Source organism: Macaca fascicularis, chromosome 2 (genome assembly GCF_037993035.2).
Source record: "Macaca fascicularis isolate 582-1 chromosome 2, T2T-MFA8v1.1".
Taxonomy (NCBI): Eukaryota; Metazoa; Chordata; class Mammalia; order Primates; family Cercopithecidae; genus Macaca; species Macaca fascicularis.
In genome coordinates, this window is record NC_088376.1 from 45,110,332 (window position 1) to 45,129,300 (window position 18,969).

Here is an 18,969-nt window from a genome sequence, read left to right on the forward strand (position 1 = left end):
CTGTTGGTGTATAGAACAGCTACTGAATTGTGTACATTAATCTTGGATCTGGAAACTTTGCTGAATTCTTTTATAAGTTCTAGGAGCTTTCTGGAGGAGTCTTTAGGGTTTTCAGGTATATGATAATATTGTCAGCAAACTGACAGTTTAAAGTCCTCTGTGCTATTTGGATTCCCCCCTTTTTTTTTTTTGAGATGAAGTTTCACTCCTGTTTTCCAGTCTGGAAAGCAAGGGCCAGAGCCTCAGGTCTAGAACTGGGATGGGAGCAGAGGGGAAAGATAAGTGGCAGTGAGCGTGGGAGAACTGCAGTAAAGTCACTGAGAGACATCTATCTGGCTGGAAGAGAAAACTTGAATCTTTATTTTATGTAATGTTTTACCTAACACTACTTTCACATCAAAAAATGGGAAGAATCTTATGAATGTTTTCCGTTAAACTGTGGGGGTCCACACATCTCTTGGCACTACCATTGCAAGTCAGCTAGATCTCCACACCTGTTCCGAGCATGTCAGCTACATTTTTATCTGCTTTAGATAGAAGAATAATGCTTTCAATCTTGTTGATTGAAACAATCTATGGCTTTAAAAAAGATTCCCTGCAATTGGCAATGGGGTGCCATTGAAGAATTCTGAGCCAGGAAGCAGGTCAGGTTCATTTTAGGAGAAGCCTCTGATAGCAGAGTGGGGAGGGAGGCAGTGTTGCATGGTGACTCGGTCTCTGGCTTTAGGATCATGCAGATTTAGATTTGAATTACGCCTTTACCACTCACCATCTGTGCGTTCCCGTGTAAGTCACTTTACTTCCCTGAGCTTTAAACAGAAAACAGGAATACTAATGGCTGTCTTATGACAGTGTGGTAAGGGTTAAATGACAGAATGCTTATGAAGTACTTGATCTATGAACAGTATTTCTTATTGTTACTTTTATGGACTGAAGTGGAATGAAGTGGTTCAAGACTGAAAGGAGGGAAAATAGTGGACTATTGAAACAGTCCAAATATGAGAGGAAGAGGACCTGCATGAAGGCATTAACCATACGGATGGAGAGCAGAGGGCAGATACAGGAGATAATAGCACACCAGGACTTGGGAACCAACGGATTTGGGAGGCAAGGAAGGGGGAAGGAAAGGCAGAATCAAAGATGATTCATATAATTGTAACTTGTATTACTGGTTGTTCGTAAGTGTAGAAATACCAGATGATGACATTTCTGGCAAAAAATGATGACTTACTTCACTTAGTGGCCTAGAGGAAATGTAATTGAGAAATCATTATGTGATAACCCCATAAATACCGGTTAAGACTGCAGGTTCCTCTCCCTGCTTTGTGGTGAGAGAGAGAGAGAGAGAGAGAGAGAGAGAGAGAGACTGCTAGTATTTTACTAAGTTCTTGATTTGGGAGAAGTGTGTGTATGTGTCTGTGTGTGTGTGTGTGTGTGTGTGTGTGCATGTTTTGAATTCAGGAGAGATTTGTCTGGCAATGGTGGATTACAGATTTAAAAAATCACAGGCTGGGTGTGGTGGCTTACACCTGTAATCCCAGCACTTTGGGAGGCCAAGGCAGGTGGATCACAAGGTCAAGAGATCGAGACTATCCTGGCCAACAGGGTAAAACCCTGTCTCTACTAAAAATACAAAAATGAGCTGGGCGTGGTGGCGCACGCCTGTAGCCCCAGCTACTTGGGGGCTGAGTCAGGAGAGTCACTTGAATCTGGGAGGCAGGGGTTGCAGTGAGCTGAGATTGTGCCACTGCACTCCGGTCTAGCGACAGAGCGAGACTCTATCTCAAAAATAAATGAATAAATAAATAAATGATCACAAAGGCCACAAAAACTGCCTTACTAATTTGTTTCAGTTTATGCTGCAATGTGTGCAGATTCTGGGGTTTAAACTCCTGAGACCTTTGCTTATAAACACCAGCATTTGTCTCATAGCTGCTAATTTGAGATTGGCATCCTACTCTGAGTTACTTTCTTATATCACCCCGTAGTGATTTTTCCTTCCAGGGAGGAATAGATGAAATCAACAAGCTGTGACTAATGTCTGCTGTTCTCTAGCAAGGGCCTCTGTGCTCATTCTCCAGAAAATACAGTATGTAGCAACAAATGAAGAGAGTAATATTTTCTGTCAAAAGAATTGCTTTGCCTTGAAATTATGCCAGCTTACTTTTTTTTTAATGTTCTGATTAAAGAAGAGAGAAGAAAAATTGCTCCTTAAGGTTCCGAGTGAGGCAAGAGCATTGTGTAGTAAGCACACAGTCCCCTTTCTGTGAAGGAATTGAAGTCTGTATGCTGGTTGAGCCCAGGGTTCTCTCCCCACTCCTTTGGAGTTCTTCTCTGGAAGGCCGGATTTCCTGGCAACTCCTGGAACACAGCAGGCCCCTGCTATGGTTTGCATGTCCCTGTGATGTGTGCCTCTCCATTGGAACTGAAATCCCAAAGTGATAGTACCAAGAAGTGGGGCCTTTGGGGAAGTGATTGTTATGGGGGCTCTGCCCTCATGAATGGGATTAATCCCCTTATTACAGAGGCTTCAGAGACTGCCTGAACTTTTGGCCCACTGCCTTTCACCACGTGAGGATGCAGCGAAAGACATCATCTATGAAGCAGAGAGCAAAGCTTCACCAGACGCTGAATCTGCTGGTGCCTTGATCTTGAACTTCCCAGACTCCAGAACTATGATAAATAAATTTCTATTATATATAAATTACTCAGTCTAAGGTCTTTTGTTATAGCAGCAGAAGGGACTAAGACAGCCCCCAGCTAATACTTATGAAACTGCATTGAACGATCTCCTTCAAGCCGTGTCGTAAGTTCTCCCTTCAGCATGGCCAGCCCCACAGATTCTGCCCCTGGTCCTTGTTGACATTTCCTCCAATAATGTCCTGCCCTCTGGCAGAAGGCTTACCTTTTCGGCACTGCATCATCTATTACATGCTTCAAGGAACACCTTTGAATGGGGATGCCACAATGGCCTTCCTGCTCTTACATGTCGCAGGCCCAGTAACCTGAGTCACCGATGTGGGAACACACTCCTGGAAGAAGCCTACGCGAAGACCCCTACAGACAACACTGCAGCTAGAATGCTGTGTGCCCCTTAAGTCCTGCTACAACTAGTCAAAGCCAGTTTTGAGATTCTGCTTTATGTTTTGAAACATTGATTAATTCACTCTTAGTCACATTCTTTAAAAATAATAGGTGTGGAGGGAGACGAAACCTGGCAAGTTGGTACCTAGAGGTCTGTACTATCTTAGCCTGTCCATCTGTAGGTTTAGCCACACTTGATCACAAATTCCCTCATCTCAAGTGAAATAAAGATAGACTTATTGTCATAAATGACAGTTCTTGCCATTCTGGTGCTGCAAATAGTTGGTTCAGGGCTGCTGCCCCAGAGGTTTGAGTTGGATAGGAAAAGACATTGATCCATTTTGGGAAGTCATCCTTGAAGTCTTCTTCCTTGATATTAACCTGGATTCTTGACGAAGCTTTCCTGGTGCCTTCTTTTGGAAAAGTGAATGGTTTATTTTTAAATTAAATTTTTATTTTTGGAGACAGAGTCTCATTCTGTTGCCCAGGATAGAGTGCAGTGGTGTGATCTCAGCTCACCGAAATCTCCACCTCCTGGGCTGAAGCGATTTTCATGCCTCAGCCTCCAGAGTATCTGGGATTACACTGGTGTGCCACCATGCCCAGCTAATTTTTGTGTTTTTAGTGGAGACAAGGTTTCACCATGTTGGCCAGGCTGGTCTCAGACTCCTAACCTCAAGTGAGCCACCGCACCTAGTCAGAAAAGCATATAGTTTTACTACTTCTCCCCACTCATGCAAGGAGGCATAATAGTCATTCTCTGACATTCTAAGTGGAGCAGATGACTCAACACAGTGCTCCCAGGAGCTCTTCCAAGATTAAAATATTTCTGTAGATGGATAGATGAATGGATATATAATAAAGCAAGTACAGTAAAATGTAAGTGGTAGACTCCAGGTCGTGGGTACATGGATGTTCACCTGATAATATTTTAAACTTATTATCTATTAGAAAATTTTCATAATAAAACATTGGAAAAAAGAAAAAAAGCCCTTACCAGTGCCTGTTGCTGTCAGTGGCTATTATCAGCTGAGACCTTTAGCACTAAGAGTTAAGAAGAAATTACTTAGGCAGATATTGAGGGTACGGGAGTCCTTGGTAAGGTTTTCCTTTTAATAAAAAGCAGCCCCAAAGGATATGAACAGACATTTCTCAAAAGAAGACATTCATACAGCCAATAGACACATGAAAAAATGCTCATCATCACTGGCCATCAGAGAAATGCAAATCAAAACCACAATGAGATACCATCTCACACCAGTTAGAATGGTGATCATTAAAAAGTCAGAAAACAACAGGTGCTGGAGAGGATGTGGAGAAATAGGAACACTTTTACACTGTTGGTGGGATTGTAAACTAGTTCAACCATTATGGAAAACAGTATGGCGACTCCTCAAGGATCTAGAACTAGATGTACCATTTGACCCAGCCATCCCATTACTGGGTATATACCCAAAGGATTATAAATCATGCTGCTATAAAGACACATGCACACGTATGTTTATTGCGGCACTATTCACAATAGCAAAGACTTGGAATCAACCCAAATGTCCATCAGTGACAGACTGGATTAAGAAAATGTGGCACATATACACCATGGAATACTATGCAGCCATAAAAAAGGATGAGTTTGTGTCCTTTGTAGGGACATGGATGCAGCTGGAAACCATCATTCTTAGCAAACTATCACAAGAACACAAAACCAAACACCGCATGTTCTCACTCATAGGTGGGAACTGAACAATGAGATCACTTGGACTCGGGAAGGGGAACATCACACACCGGGGCCTATCATGGGGAGGGGGGAGGGGGGAGGGGGGAGGGATTGCATTGGGAGTTATACCTGATGTAAATGACGAGTTGATGGGTGCTGACGAGTTGATGGGTGCAGCACAGCAACATGGCACAAGTATATATATGTAACAAACCTGCACGTTATGCACATGTACCCTAGAACTTAAAGTATAATAATAATAAAAAATAAAAAAATAAAATAAAAAAATAAATAAATAAAAAATAAAAAAATAAAAAGCAGCCCCAAAATCATTTCCTTTTCTAACAAAGAACAGCCTGTAAAATTGAGCTACAGACATGGACAAGCAAGCTGGAAGCTTGCACAGGTGAATGCCAGCAGTTGTGCCAATAGAAAAATACTATGTGGGACTAGGCAAGTTCAAAATGGTGGCTCCATCTTCCCTTCTCTTTGTCAGTCATGTGTACAGTAAGGAGCAGACAAGATGGCACTGGCCAAGTGGAAAGTCAATTTGCATAATAAGATTAGGGTGGGGAAACCAGCCTTTCCTGTGGGCTATGTAAATGTCAAACCTGATTGAACCGATCAGTGGGCCGTACCAAGCCTACCTATAAAATCTGCTATAGTCTGCCACTTTTCCCTTTTATGGACACCTCTCTCTCGCAAGGAACTGCTCTTCTCTCTCCTTTCTTCCGCCTATTAAACTTTCTGCTCCTTAACCCACCCACATGTGTTTGTGTCCTTAATTTTCTTGGCATGAGACAATCAATGAACCCTGAGTATTTACTCCAGACAACAATGCCACTTCATTTGGGGGCTCATGCAGGATCAGAACTAAAATGGAAAGTATAAACATCACAGCGGTAAGTATGGAACAAACTTCACATCTGACCTTTAATTTCAAGGCTCTCAGCCTCCATTTAAAAATGCTTCAAACCAGTTTCCTTTCACAGAGGACCAAGTCATTGCGTGGGGCTGGGAGAGGTCCTGGAGCAACTGAGGATTTCCAGCGGGGGCACATCCTGGTGTTATCCAAGGGTTTCTGGGTTGAACCCAGCCTTTGGTCACCCATCTGAGTGCTGGCAAAAAGGATCTCCAGCTATCCTGTCACAAAATTTTCCTTCTTTTCTATCCATGGTCACCGTGTCTCCTATTTTCTCTGTATGCAATGTGCAGGAATTTTTACAGTTCAGGGAAGTAATCCTGTTAGGAAAGATCAGGAAATGCTGTAGTAACTGGAATATAGCTCAGGGGAATGGCATTGTGATTTCCTAGGAACAGAGGGTCTTGTCCCACAGTGAGCATTTCACTCTGGAGAGCACATGGCATCTCCAGGTCACTTTCTGCCCTTGGTCTGGAGAGCACATGGCATTTTAAAGATCAATAGCGCCACCTAGTGAAATAAAAATCATCTCCGTGAGGCATTGTCGGTCCTTTGACATAACACTGTAGCTTCCCAATTCTTCTCCCATTTTGCACCTCTCTACTAGAAACCAAGCTTTGTACTGCTTCTGTGGATGGGAAAACTGCGTTCAACAATTAGGAGTAAAATGTCCTCCAGAACAAAATTTTAGTTCCAATACTGTCCCTTCAGCAGGAAAATCACCATTAGGTCCATATGTTCCTCTAAGGCACCTATTATGTCTCCAATTAAAACAATACTTAATTAGTAAGGGGATTTTAAGTCCAGAAGTTAACGAGAACCATTCTCTAGGGGAAACACTTTAGCATGGGCCATAGTAGTAAAATATGGAGTTCAATCTACTACTCTCCCCCTATTAAAGGAGACTTGCCCAAAGGCAACAATTTTTTTTTTTTTTTTTTTTTTTTTGAGACGGAGTCTCGCTCTGTCGCCCAGGCTGGAGCGCAGTGGCCGGATCTCAGCTCACTGCAAGCTCCGCCTCCCGGGTTCACGCCATTCTCCTGCCTCAGCCTCCCGAGTAGCTGGGACTACAGGCGCCCGCCACCTCGCCCGGCTAGTTTTTTTTTTTTTTTTGTAGTTTTTAGTGGAGACGGGGTTTCACTGTGTTCGCCAGGATGGTCTCGATCTCCTGACCTCGTGATCCACCCGTCTCGGCCTCCCAAAGTGCTGGGATTACAGGCTTGAGCCACCACGCCCGGCTTTTTTTTTTTTTTTTTTTTTGAGATGAAGCTTTTGCTCTTTCACCCAGGCTGGAGTGAAGTGGCCCAATCTTGGCTCACTGCAACCTCCATCCCCTGGGTTCAAGTGATTCTCCTCCCTCAACCTCCTGAGTAGCTGGGATTATAGGTGCCTGCCACCAAGACTGGCTAATTTTTGTATTTTTAGTAGAGATGGGGTTTTGCCATGTTGGCCAGGTTGGTCTCGAACTCCTGACCTCAGGTGACCCACCTGACTCGGTCTCCCAAAGTGCTAGGATTACAGGTGTGAGCCACTGCACCCAGCTCCAAAGGCAACTATTACATAGTCCTTCCCAAGATCTATTTTTCAGGGAGGCACACAGATCACACAAGTGTAGGAAGTCAAAGGGAAATCACAGGCAGAGGACTAGAGTCACATGGGTAAGCATGACTAATCTCAATCGCTTAGTTCCTCTGGTTCCATGGTTGGGGGTGGTCACACTGACCACCATGGGTGGCATGTTCAACAAGGTGCCAGGACCTAGGAACCAAGGAGGGAAAACAGCAGAGGGGACGCCCCCATTGTCTTTTCCTCCACCCTTGGTCACACCAAAAGGAAGGAGACAAAAGGGATGCCTTTTTCTTGCTTCTCTTTCTAAAGGGTAACAAACCATCTTCAGCTTGCACCTTCTGGGGGGCATACGGAAGCACAGGGACTCCTTTAACCCTGCAACTTTGAAGAAAAAGCGGCTCATTTTCTTTGGCACAAGGGCATAGCCTTCTTACTAGACCTTTGCAAGTACTGCACAGTCAACCCAGCTCTTGTAGCAGTCATTATCAGGCAGGCCTATAGAGAATGTTTCCCCAAAATTGGAGATGTAACTTCTGGGGGAACCATCTGAGGATCCCCCTGACTTGGGGTCCCCTGAAGTTCCCTTATCATTACAGGACCTTAGTTTACCTAAAGGGAGATGTAGGCTGATTTTCTGACAGCCCTGATAGTTATGTAGAAGCTTTCCAAAATTTAACTCAGGTGTTTAACCTCTCATAAAGTGATGTTATGCTGCTCCTAAACCAAACCCTACCCGTAACTGAAAAACAGGCAACTCTGCAGGCAGAAGAGCATTTCAGAGATGAGCAATATGTCTCCTACGGCAGGCCAAAAGGGAAAGGAGAAAATAGGGAATATGAAGAAATAGGGGAAACACCATTCCCAATAGGAAGAGAGGCACTACCTCTTGACAATCCTGATTGGAACTCCCAGACTTTTCTCTGGTAATTTTAAACCTCTTTCATGGTTTAAAATGGCTTCTATCTCTTCTTTTATAATGTTCTTCCAACCTGGGAAGAGCTAATTTCTCCAAACCTTAAAATGCTTGGCTTAGAGTTGAGCTAGGGGTAAGGGAACCCAGAAGCCTGACATGCTGACAAAAGGGTAAAAGGTGTGTGTGTGTGTTTTTTTTTTTTTTTTTTTTTTTTGCTAGTTGAGCTTTTGGCTTCTCTTTCCCTGAACAAACTGGTAAAAGTGGAAATAAGGATTATTGTTGATATTCTTTATAAAGTTTTAATTAATGAAAAAGGATTTGTGCGGTTGGTCTTAAGCTGTAGCCATCTATTGTACTTTGTGTGTCTTTCTGCATGGTTTTGTCAAAAGAAAGGGTACCTTAGGATGCAGGGCCAGCACCCCTTAAGACTGCTATTCAAGCCAGCCCAACAAAATCGTCAGTAACAAACTTGGCTACAGGCCTCCATCTTGTTTCATGTCCTTGGAAACAAGACCTGTAACCACGTGGCAATACTTTGTTTTAGTCTCCCCTGTTTTACAGTGGTGGCTGTCTTCTTGTGCTAAGTCAGTTCCTGGGTGGGGGCCACGAAATCAGATAAGCCAGTTTATCAATCTGGGTGGTGCCAGATAATCCATCAAGGCCAGGGTTTACAAAATATCTTAAGCGTTGATCTTGAGAGCAGCTTAGGGAGAGTCAAAAATGTCATAACCTCCAGCTGCGTGACTCCTAGGCCATGGTTTCTAATCTTGTGGCTAGTTTCTTGCTCTGGTCCCTAGGCAAGAGGGAAGTATACCTTAGGAAGGGGATGTTATCATCTTTGTTTTAAACTATAAGCTGCAAACCAGGGTCCTCCCAAAGTTGGCTCAGCCCATGCCCAGGGATGGGTGAGGACAGCTTGCAGGCTGAAGCAAGAGGTGGTTACTTGGGTTGGCTCTCTTTCACTGTCTCAGTCACAATTTTGCAATGATGGTTTCAAAAGCTGCTTACCACCCCTTTGAAAATACCTCATACACTCGAGGTTAAGTTATAACCTAATTAAGGCTTGTTGGTTTCACCTGTGGGGTTACTGTTTGTAAAGTTCAAAAGCTGAAAATCTTAACTGCTTCGCGTGGCTAAAGTTGAGTAACAAAAGATTTAAAAGGATTTTCTTAAAAAGCGCTCAGCTTAATTAAAAATGGATAGCCAAGTTATAGGTATATTTAAAAAGCATTCATGTTTTTCTCTTCTTGGATCTTATTTTTCTGGAAAAGGTTCTTTTCTTCTCAGTCAACTGAAATATTTTTCTCCATTTTTTTTGTCTTTCCACTCTTAATGCACACATGAGAGGCCCTAAGATAACTTCTGGTAGCCTGGGACTCCTTGGGAAAAACAGAGGAGGCACCATAGATCCCATTTTGGGGAAAAACAAACAAACAAACAAAACCAAACCCTGTTTTCCTCATGTAATCCTAGGAAGTAAAAGTAGATAGATCCCTCTCAAAATCAAAGGCTCTGTTCTGTTTTGCATTGTGTTGTCTGATGGTTAGGAAATATAATTTAAGGGATGACTAATAGTGTTCATGGAGGGATACTTAACTCTTTGCACATTTGAATCAGAGAAGCATGCTCTTGTCCACCTGGAAGATATGGAAACATCCCTACTCCCCATTAAGAGATGAGACTCCATAGAGAATGGGCTAATGACAAAACAAGCCGACTGGCTTTGGGTTGCCTTGCAATGATATGCATGGTAGAAGCACTGCTCTGTCTCCTCCTGTAGTATCTCCCTCCTTTTGGGGATCCAAGATCCAGTATAAAATGGCACCCTTAATTTTGGGGATCTGTCTTTGCCTTCAACTGTGTCTGCTTATTAGGCCCTAAAAATGCATTCTTTCCTGTTCCTCCAAGGGCTCTACCCTGAAGCCAGTAATCCAGTTAATAAATTGGCAAATGCAAAATCTTACAAGTGCTGAATCTTCTGTCTGTCTGTGTATATATATGTTGTGTGTAATGTCTATAAAAGGAGCTCTAATCAATTGGCTTAAAGAAAAATGAGTGCTTAAATCAAGTATTTTTAAAGGAAAAATAAAAAGCTGTAATGCTTTTTAGTTCATGTGACTTTAATCTTTAAGAAATAAAAATTGTCTTAAGAATTATTGGTAAAATAAAAGGGTCATAAACATGGAAATAGGTGGTCTAAATCATGTAAGTCAGATACTAGGTTTGCCAAATATTCCAAGGTTGTAAACTACCTGCTTTACAACTTGGTAAGGCCTGGGGACATACAAAATTAACCACACCCCTAAGTATGCTGGAAAAAGTCAGACTTTATCTGTGCCTAATACATAATCAAAACAACCTACCAGGTTTCACATTAAAGTTAAAAATTACCAAAAGTTACTACCATAGTGATACAAGAGTTAAGAAGAAATTACTTAGGCAGATAGTGAGGGTATGGAAATGCTTGGTAAGGTTTTCCTTTTAATGAAAAGCAGCCCAAACAATTTTCTAACAAAGAGCAGCCTGTAAAGTTGAGCCTCAGACATAGACAAGCAAACTGGGAGCTTGCATGACTGAATGCTGGCAGGAAAGAACTAGCTGGGACTAGACATGTTCAAAATGGTAGCTCCATCTTCCCTTATCTGTCAGCCACCTGTACAGTAAGGAGCAGACAAGATGGTGCTGGCCCAGGGGAGAGTTCATTTGCATAATACGATTAGGGTGGGGTGAGAGCCTTCCCTGAGAGCTATGTAAATGTCACACGTGATTGAACCAATCTGTGAGCCCTATGTAAATCAGACACTGCCTTCTCAAGCCTGACTATAAAATCCAGTACATTCACCACTGACCAGTTTTTTTTTTCCTCTCCGAAGTCCCCTCTCTGTCACTAGAAGAAGAGTTGTTTTCCTTTCTCTTTCTTCTGCTTATGAAACCTCCAGTCCTAAACTCCTCGTGTGTGTCTGTGTCTTAAATTTTCCTAGTGTGAGATGATGAACCCTGGGAATTTACCCCAGACAACATAGCCACTTCAATAACATGTAATTTAAACTACTAAAAATAAATTTATATGCAAGGCGTGTAAAAACAGTAGAATGGACCAGGCACAGTGGCTCATGCCTGTAATCCCAGCACTTTGGGAGGCCGAGGTGGGTGGAATATGAGGTCAGGAGATGGAGACTATCCTGGCTAACATGGTGAAACCCTGTTTCTACTAAAAAATAGAAAAAATTAGCTGGGCATGGTGGTGAGCACCTGTAGTCCCAGCTACTTGGGAGGTTGAGGCAGGAGAATGGCATGAACCCAGGAGGCAGAGCTTGCAGTGAGCTGAGATTGTGCCACTGCACTCCAGCCTGGGTGACAGAGCGAGACTCCGTCTAAAAAAAACAAAACAAGCCAGGCGCGGTGGCTCAAGCCTGTAATCCCAGCACTTTGGGAGGCCGAGGTGGGCGGATCACAAGGTCAGGAGATCGAGACCACGGTGAAACCCCGTCTCTACTAAAAATACAAAAAATTAGCCGGGCGCGGTGGCGGGCACCTGTAGTCCCAGCTACTCAGGAGGCTGAGGCAGGAGAATGGCGGGAACCCGGGAGGCGGAGCTTGCAGTGAGCCGAGATCGCGCCACTGCACTCCAGCCTGGGCAACAGCGTGAGACTCCGTCTCAAAAAAACAAAACAAAACAAAAAAACGGTAGAATGTATTTTCTAGGAAAAAATTACAAGAAGGCATGGAAATGTACATTTTTCCTAGTCATAAAAGATTGTCTTAAGTTAGATAAGAAAGCTGAAGGTTTAAGCAAGTTATAGAGATTGTGAAAATTAATCTTGCAAAAATCCCATGTGTAAACATTAACTAAATCTAAAAGGGAATTATATGGTTGTTTCATAAATTAAGCATTGAAATAAAGGTTGTTTTAAAACGCTAATCTTAGTCCTGAGTTCTAGTTTGATTGCACTGTGGTCTGAGAGACAGTTTGTTATAATTTCTGTTCTCCTACATTTGCTGAGGAGTGCTTTACTTCCAACTATGTGGTCAATTTTGGAATAAGTGTGATGTGGTGCTGAGAAAAATGTATATTCTGTTGATTTGGGGTGGAGAGTTCTGTAGATGTCTATTAGGTCCGGTTGGTGCAAAGTTAAGTTCAATTCCTGGATATCTTTGTTAACTTTCTGTCTCGTTGATCTGTCTAATGTTAACAGTGAGGTGTTAAAGTCTCCCATTATTATTGTATGGGAGTCTAAGTCTCTTTGTAAGTCTCTAAGGACTTGCTTTATGAATATGGGTGCTCCTGTATTGGGTGCATATATATTTAGGAAAGTTAGCTCTTCTTGTTGAATTGATCCCTTTACCATTATGTAATGGCCTTCTTTGTCTCTTTTGATCTTTGTTGGTTTAAAGTCTGTTTTATCAGAGACTAGGATTGCAACCCCTGCTTTTTTTTTTTGTTTTCTGTTTGCTTGGTAGATCTTTCTCCATCCCTTTATTTCGAGCCTGTGTGGGCGTCTGCATGTGAGATGGGTCTCCTGAATACAGCAAACTGATGGGTCTTGATTCTTTATCCAATTTGCAACTCAGGACTAAGAAACTCAATCAAAACCGCTCAGCTACATGGAAACTGAACAACCTGCTCCTGAATGACTACTGGGTACCTAACAAAATGAAGGCAGAAATAAAGATGTTCTTTGAAACCAATGAGAACAAAGATACAACATACCAGAATCAATGGGACACATTTAAAGCAGTGTGTAGAGGGAAATTTATAGCACTAAATGCCCACAAGAGAAAGCAGGAAAGATCTAAAATTGACACCCTAACATCACAGTTAAAAGAACTAGAGAAGCAAGAGCAAACACATTCAAAAGCTAGCAGAAGGCAAGAAATAACTAAGATCAGAGCAGAACTGAAGGAGATAGAGACACAAAAAACCCTCCAAAAAATCAATGAATCCAGGAGCTGGTTTTTGGAAAAGACCAACAAAATTGATAGACCGCTAGCACAACTGATAAAGAAGAAAAGAGAGAAGAATCAAATAGATGCAATAAAAAATGATAAAGGGGATATCACCACTGATCCCACAGAAATACAAACTACCATCAGAGAATACTATAAACACCTCCATGCAAATAAACTAGAAAACCTAGAAGAAATGGATAATTTCCCAGACACTTACACTCTCCCAAGACTAAACCAGGAAGAAGTTGAATCCCTGAATAGACCAATAGCAGGTTCTGAAATTGAGGCAATAATTGATAGCCTATCAACCAAAAAAAGTCCAGGACCAGACTGATTCACAGCTGAATTCTACCAGAGGTACAAGGAGGAGTTGGTACGATTCCTTCTGAAACTATTCCAATCAATAGAAAAAGAGGGAATCCTCCCTAACTCATTTTACCAGGCCAACATCATCCTGATACCAAAGCCTGACAGAGATACAACAACAAAAGAGAATTTTAGACCAATATCCCTGATGAACTTCGATGCAAAAATCCTCAATAAAATACTGGCAAACTGAATCCAGCAGCACATCAAAAAGCTTATCCACCATGATCAAGTGGGCTTCAACCCTGGGATGCAAGGCTGGTTCAACATATGCAAATCAATAAACGTAATCCAGCATATAAACAGAACCAAAGACAAAAACCACATGATTATCTCAATAGATGCAGAAAAGGCCTTTGACAAAATTCAACAGCCCTTCATGCTAAAAACTCTCAATAAATTTGGTATTGATGGAACGTATCTCAAAATAATAAGAGCTATTTATGACAAACCCACAGCCAATATCATACTGAATGGGCAAAAACTGGGAAGCATTCCCTTTGAAAACTGGCACAATGGGCCGGGCGCGGTGGCTCAAGCCTGTAATCCCAGCACTTTGGGAGGCCGAGACGGGCGGATCACGAGGTCAGGAGATCGAGACCATCCTGGCTAACACGGTGAAACCCCGTCTCTACTAAAAAATACAAAAAAAAACTAGCCGGGCGAGGTGGCGGGCGCCTGTAGTCCCGGCTACTCGGGAGGCTGAGGCAGGAGAATGGCGGGAACCCGGGAGGCGGAGCTTGCAGTGAGCTGAGATCCGGCCACAGCACTCCAGCCTGGGTGACAGAGCGAGACTCTGTCTCAAAAAAAAAAAAAAAAAAAAAAAAAAAAAAGAAAACTGGCACAAGACAGGGATGCCCTCTCTCACCACTCCTATTCAACATAGTATTGGAAGATCTGGCTAAGGCAATCAGGCAAGAGAAAGAAATAAAGGGTATTCAGTTAGGAAAAGAGGAAGTCAAATTGTCCCTGTTTGCAGATGACATGATTGTATATTTAGAAAACCCCATTGTCTCAGCCTGAAATCTCCTTAAGCTGATAAGCAACTTCAGCAAAGTCTCAGGATACAAAATCAATGTGCAAAAATCACAAGCATTCCTATACACCAGTAATAGACGAACAGAGAGCCAAATCACGAGTGAACTCCCATTCAAATAGCTTCAAATAGAATAAAATACCTATGAATCCAACTTACAAGGGATGTGAAGGACCTCTTCAAGGAGAACTACAAACCACTGCTCAGTGAAATAAAAGAGGAAGAAATGGAAGAACACTCCATGCTCGTGGATAGGAAGACTCAATATCGTGAAAATGGCCATACTACCCAAGGTAATTTATAGATTCAATGCTATCCCCATTAAACTACCAATAACTTTCTTCACAGAATTGGAAAAAACTACTTTAAAGTTCATATGGGACCAAAAAAGTGCCCACATTGCCAAGACAACCCTAAGTCAAAAGAACAAAGCTGGAAGCATCACGTTACCTGACTTCAAACTATACTACAAGGCTACAGTAACCAAAACAGCATGGTACTGGTACCAAGACAGAGATATAGACCAATGGAACAAAACAGAGCCCTCAGAAATAATACCACACATCTACAACCATCTGATCTTTGACAAACCTGACAAAAACAAAAAATGGGGAAAGGATTCCCTATTTAATAAATGGTGCTGGGAAAACTGGCTAACCATATGTAGAAAGCTGAAACTGGATCCCTTCCTTGCACCTAATACAAAAATTAATTCAAGATGGATTAAAGACTTAAATGTTGGACCTAAAACCATAAAAACCCTAGAAGAAAACCTAGGTAATACCATTCAGGACATAGGCATAGGCAAGGACTTCATGTCTAAAACACCAAAAGCAATGGCACCAAAAGCAATGGCAACAAAAGCCAAAACTGAAAAATGGGATCTAATTAAACTAAAGAGCTTCCGCACAGCAAAGAAACTACCATCAGAGTGAACAGGCAACTTATAGAATGGGAGAAAATTTTTGCAATCTACCCATCTGACCAAGGGCTAATATCCAGAATCTACAAAGAACTCAAACAAATTCACAAGAAAAAAATCAAACAACCCCATCAAAAAGTAAGCAAAGGATATGAACAGACACTTCTCAAAAGAAGACATTTATGCAGCCAGCAGACACATGAAAAAATGTTCATCATCACTGGCCGTCAGAAAAATGCAAATCAAAGCCACAATGAGATACCATCTCACACCAGTTAGAATGGCGATCATTAAAAAGTCAGGAAACAACAGGTGCTGGAGATGATGTGCAGAAATAGGAACACTTTTGTACTGTTTGTGGGACTGTAAACTTGTTCAACCATTGTAGAAGATGGTGTGGCGATTCCTCAAGGATCTAGAACTAGAAATACCATTTGATCCAGCCATCCCATTACTGGGTATATACCCAAAGGATTATAAATCATGCTGCTATAAAGACACATGCACACTTTTGTTTATTGTGGCACTATTCACAATAGCAAAGACTTGGAACCAACCCAAATGCCCATCAATGATAGACTGGATTAAGAAAATGTGGCACATATACACCATGGAATACTATGCAGCTATAAAAAAGGTGAGTTCATGTACTTTGTTTGGACATGGATGAAGCTGGAAACCATCATTCTCAGCAAACTATTGCAAGGACAGAAAACCAAACACTGCATGTTTCACTCATAGGTGGGAACTGAACAATGAGAACACTTGGACACAGGAAGGGGAACATCACACACCAGGGCCTGTCATGGGATGGGGGAAGTGGGGACGGATAGCATTAGGAGATATATCTAATGTAAATGACGAGTGAATGGGTTCGGCACACCAACATGGCACGTGTATACATATGTAACAAACCTGCATGTTGTGCACATGTATCCTAGAACTTACAGTGTAAAAAAAAAAAAAAAAAAAGATAAGGACAAGAATGTAGCCAGGCCTGTACATAGAACCATGGCTGCCAGAGGAGCCCAGGTTTCTAGACCCATCAACTCACTTGCCGATCTTTGGCTTTCTCGTTTCCCTTCCCAAGCCTCAATTTTCCAGCTGTACTTTGTGTACTTGTGTGTGTGTGTGTGTGTATATGTGTGCGTGAGGGGAGGGCTAGGCTACTCACCTCTGAGGTCTCTTCAAACTTGGACACACTGTGGTTCTAATGAAGTAGTTAAAGCCTGAGGCAGGAGTCTGGCGGGGGAGCTGGGGCTCCTGAAAGCTATCTGGGGGAGTTGGTACATTGTGGTCTTTTTCTAGAGTGCTTGGTTGCTGACTGAGGACTGGGGAGTTCCATCCCTGCTCATTATCATCTATATAACCTTCAGCAAGTCACCGTAATGCCTCTAATGTCCCAAGGCCAGTTTTACCCCCACCTCGGTAGGACATTGCCCTTGTGGAGAACAGAAGATCCCCTTTGCATCTGATAAGAGGGCTTGCAGCATAGCTGTGAGAGGGACCCGCACCAATAAGTCTCCATTGTGGTTCCCACATCCAGCCTGGCCAGCCCCCTGCACAGCTGGCTCCTTGACAGGCTGCCACCAGACCTCTCAGCCTCCAGGGCTTTGAGCAGACTGGCTCGCCTCTGGCTGATTCTCCTGGGGCAATCACGGGTCTGGACTGTACCATTCCTCCAGCAGGTGCCCCTCTCAGCAGATGGCAGGGGGTTTCACCTTTACCCTGAGTTCATGACATGTATTCATTTATAGGGCTTTAAATTAGGCTGGGGCCAGGCACAAAATGATCAAGACCAGCGAGAGGGAGATGTCTGTGTTGGCCCCTTTAGTTGTGGCCCTAAAGGACATACGCGGAGGGGAAAAAGAAGTTATTTGGAGACACAGTGAGTTCCGAAAGCCCAGGGCTGGCTGGGTCATTTGGAGAAGCCAAAGAGCTTGGTCAGTTAGAAAACAATATCAGCATAAGTTACAGTAGCTGGAGAGAGTTCAGGGAGGGAGGGGAGAAGGCCAGAAGCTCAAAGAGCTCCCTCCTCAAGCCCCCTGACAGCCAGCCAGATACTCCTCATGGAAAGAGGCATTTCAGAAACGATTCCCAATGTCAGGGTCCATTGGCAGAGGTCAGGTGAGGAGAAGCAGTACTAGAAGTAGTGTATGAGCCTGACTGTCCCTTGGTTCTGTAACATACTTCCCTGCCTCGCTGGGTGCCTGCCCTTTCTCTGAGGTTGGTTCTTCCCCTTCCCCAACAAAACTATGAGCCATCCCAAAGCTTTCCAAGTAAATCTGTTTTTGGTTTAACTTAAAAAACAAAACAAAACAAAACAAAACAAAATCACAAAGACTCCTCTAGAAAAACTTCCAGAACTGATAAAAGAATTCAGCATCCGGATACGAAATAAATGCACACAAGTCAGTAGCTCTTCTATACAACAACAGCGACCAAGCTGCGAATCAAATGAAGACTCAATCCCTTTTACAATAGCTGCAAAAATAAAATAAAATAAAATAAAATAAAATAAAATAAAATACTTAGGAGTATACCTAACCAAGGAGTTGAAAGACCTCTACAAGGAAAACTACAAAACACCACTGAAAGAAGTCATAAATGACACAAACAAATGGAAACACATCCTATGTTCATGGATGGGTAGAAGCATTATTGTGAAAATGACCATACTGCCAAAAGCAATCTACAAATTCAGCGCAATCCCCATCAAAATACTACCATTGTTCTTCACAGAACTACAAAAAAAAAAAAAAAAAATCCTAAAATTCATATGGAACCAAAAAAGACCCCACAGAGCCAAAGCAAGATGAAGCAAAAAGAACAAATCTGGAGGCATCACATTGCCTGATTTCAAACTATGGTATAAGTCCATAGTCACCAAAACAGCATGGTACTTGGTATAAAAATAGGCACGTAGAACAATGGAACAGAACAGATAACTCAGAAATAAACCCAAATACTTGCAAGTGATCTTAGATAAAGCAAACAAAAACATAAACTGGTGATAGGACACCGTATTCAACAAATAGTGCTGGGACAATTGGCAAGCCACATGTAGGAGAATGAAACTGAATCCTCATCTCTCTCACCTTATGCAAAAATCAACTGAAGATGGATCAAGAATTTAAATCTAAGACATGAAACTATAAAAATTCTAGAAGATAACATTGGAAAAACCTTCTAGACATTGGCTTAGGCAAGGATTTTATGACCAAGAACCCAAAAGAAAATGCAATAAAAACAAAGATAAATAGCTGGGACATAATTAAACGAAAGAGCTTTTGCACAGCAAAAGGAAGTCAGCAGAGTAAACAGGCAACCCACAGAGTGGGAGAAAATCTTCACAATCTACACAACTGACAAAGGACTAATATCCAGAATCTACAACAAACTCAAACAATCAGCAAGAAAAAAACAAACAATCCCATCAAAAAGTGGGCTAAGGATATGAATAGAAAATTCTAAAAAGAAGATATACAAATGG